We start from the raw sequence: 3,309 nt of genomic DNA on the forward strand, positions 1-3,309 counted from the left end.
GTGTGTGGGTGCGCTTGGCCATAGGGGTTTGCTAGGAAATTTTGTTGGTTGAATGATGAGTGGCGAATGAACTATGAAATGTTATAAGAAGAATGTGGGAAGCTAAGGTGCGAACCTTAGTCTCGGTGATAGGAATGATTCGGTTGGTGTTTTGATGTCGTGGTGATGAGGCATGAAGTGTTCGGCCATGATGCTAAAATGTGGTGCTTGTGTTAAACTTAGAAATTATTTTGTTAGGGTTAGTATAGGTATGGATGACCGAATATGAGAGCATGATTAGATGAAGAGTTGGTTAATTGATATGTGGTAAATGTTAAGTGTTAAATGAAATGGAAATGATAGATTGATGTTACGAATAGATGTGAAAATATATGTTAGATTAGGAAAATTTGATTAAATGTTCATGAGATGAAATTAGGTGTTTAAAAGATGTTATATTTGACATTGTATAAATATACATAAGTATGCCGTTCGTGATGTTACCTTTAATTATGTGTATAATCGACTAAATGGGTAATTAGTGAGGATGGTTGCGAATATACAAGCATACATATGCATGTGTAGTTGAATTATAAATATTTAGCAAGACGGTTAAACTAGTTAATTTATTGATTAAGCTCAAGAAGCTAAAGGTGGAGAATCAAGCAAAGGCAAAGGAAAGAACATCGAGTAGCCGAGTTGGAACCATTTTACCCAATACAAAGTAAGTCATTAAGCACGTATTTGATATTGCTTAAATGATTGTAAAATTTATGCAATTGTGTTTAATGGGATGATATATATATATATAAAATGAAAATGTATGTGTATGGAGTGATGACATTTGTTGAATGTAAAAGAAATAGTGAAATGTGTAGAAAGTTTGCTTTCGGCACTAAGTGTCTTGGGCAATACGTGTATACGGTGATGAGATCGGCACTAAGTGTGCGTGCTGGAAATATATGGCACTAAGTGTGCAAGCTGGAAAAAATACGGCCTTGGGTGTGCGAGTTCGAGGGTATGGCAATGTGTGTGCGGGCTTAAATTACGTGGCACTAAGTGTGCGAAATCGAGTAGTAAGCACTTTGTGTGTGCGTACCCTATATATATGGAGGTGTGTCTCCATTGAATTTAGTATGGACAGCGGATCGGGTAAGTACCTCGAGCTCATGACGAATAGAGAATACGTTCATGCTTGGGGTTGAATTTGGTAAGCCTTAAATCTATGTGATGATTGAAATTGTATGGTTGTGCTGGAAAATGAGTTAATGTGTAAAAATGCTTGATTATCTTGTTGTGTAGAATATGAAATGTGGATGTATGAATTAGTGCAGATTGGACCGAAAGGTCCGAGGTATTATGGTATAGATTCGATATGGACGAGTACCTAGCCTCATTTGTTGTACATGTAGTAGTAACTTTATCGGTGGATTGATGAATGCTTATGACTTCTGAGTTGTAAACTCACTCGGTGTTTTCTTGTCACCCATTTTAGGTCTCTCGGACTCGTATTGTTTGCGTGATCGGGACCGTCGTTGAAGTCATCACACCAGCTGAAATCTTGTGGTATTGTTTTTGTTGTTGAAGAACATTTGGCATGTATAGGCTATTATATTTTGTCGAATTGTGGGTTGTAAACTTTAAGCCATGCGAAAATGGCCTATGTGGTCGTCGAGTGGGATGCTAGAACCTATGGCCACGAGTCTTAGAAACTCAAATTTTGATAAGGTGGCCATAATTTGTGTCATGTATGATGGATGATTAAGGCCAAGGAAAATTCATGAAATTGGCATAGTCTACTGCAGTAACTGTGCGGACAGCAGCAGTGAGATGAGATTGAAAATCACTAAAATAGTAGAAGTAGAATTAAATAGTGAGTAAATTATGGAACTGAACCTTGATGAATCTATTTTATATGGACGAAACGAAACGACCATATGAGCAGTATACTGAGAAATATTAAAGTTCTCGTGAGACAGGGCCAGAACGGTTTCTGGGTCCCCTGTCGCGACTTTTAAAATTTACCATAAATTATCCAGAAAGAATTAGGAGTCATGCCTTATATGTACAGATTCCATTTTGAGTCTAGTTTCATTAGAAACAAACGGAACCAGTATTAAAGCCCTGTACAGAGAGATATTCAAGTTGTAACGCTCGAAGGTCAGAGCAGTCGATCCCTGTAACATGGGTGACTTTAACTAATAAACTGTACCAATTGGCCCAACCAAAATTCTAAAATAAATTCATGGATGGGTATATGAGTCTAAATTCAGGAAAATTTACGAAACCAGTTTCCGAGTTTTGAAACTCGAGATATGATTTTTAAGGCGACGGTGACGCAGTTTTCCAGCCTGACTGGTAATGTCAAATTGGTTGGTATCTTGAGAGGATTTGGCCGTTAACCCCTCGTGTCCGACACCGGCGTCGGTCACGAGTTAGGGGTGTTACATGTTCCTCCTCGATGCTAGGGTTGAAGGATTGATATTCTGTGTGTACTCCTCCTCTATTTGAATCGCACCTCATCATGGGATGTACCTGAGTAGAACCACACAAACCATCAATCTTTTTATTTAAAAGTTCTATATGGAAAGACAGCATAGTAACCGCATCGAGGTTGAAAACACCGGCTGCTTTTTTCAGTTTTATTCTCATGACTTGCCACTGATAGTTATTGAGTGACATCTCTTCAATAAATTCGTAAGCCTCTTTAGGTGTTTTGTTATTCAAAGTTCTACCGGCGGTTGCGTCGATAAGTTACCTTGTTGAGGGGTTCACACCGTTGTAAAACGTCTGAACCTGTAGCCATAAAGGTAATCCATGGTGAGGGCACCTTCTCAATAGATCCTTTTATCTCTCCCATGCATCATAGCGTGTTTCTAGATCCATCTGTACAAAAGAAGAGATATCATTCCTCAACTTAGTCGTTTTAGCCGGCGGAAAATATTTAAGTAAAACTTTTCGGTCATTCGTTCCCAAGTAGTGATTAACCCTCATGGTAATGAGTTCAACCATTGTTTAGCCTTTTTCCTCAATGAAAAGGGAAATAACCGGAGGCGAATGGCATCATCCGAAATGCCATTAATCTTAAATGTGTCGCAAAACTCCAGAAAATTCGCCAAATGAGTATTTGGATCCTCATCTTGCAAACCATCAAACTGAACAAACTGTTGTATCATTTGAATTGTGTTAGGTTTCAGTTTAAAATTATTTGCAGCAATAGCAGGTCTAACTATACTCGATTCGGCTCCTGTTAAAGTAGGTTTAGCATAATCATTCATGGTACGAGGAGTAGGATTCTGATTTATTGGATCTACAACAACCACAGGAGGA

The 3,309-nt window shown here is 38.4% G+C and overlaps 1 non-coding gene across 1 annotated transcript; it reads left to right on the forward strand.

Annotated features, from left to right (window-relative positions):
* The first annotated feature begins 2,791 nt into the window (after positions 1-2,791).
* LOC128287128 (small nucleolar RNA R71) lies at positions 2,792-2,898 on the forward strand. Its single transcript, XR_008277825.1, has one exon. It is a non-coding gene; the product is annotated as a small nucleolar RNA R71 (small nucleolar RNA).
* Positions 2,899-3,309: the final 411 nt, after the last annotated feature.

This window comes from Gossypium arboreum, chromosome 13 (genome assembly GCF_025698485.1).
Source record: "Gossypium arboreum isolate Shixiya-1 chromosome 13, ASM2569848v2, whole genome shotgun sequence".
NCBI lineage: Eukaryota > Viridiplantae > Streptophyta > Magnoliopsida > Malvales > Malvaceae > Gossypium > Gossypium arboreum.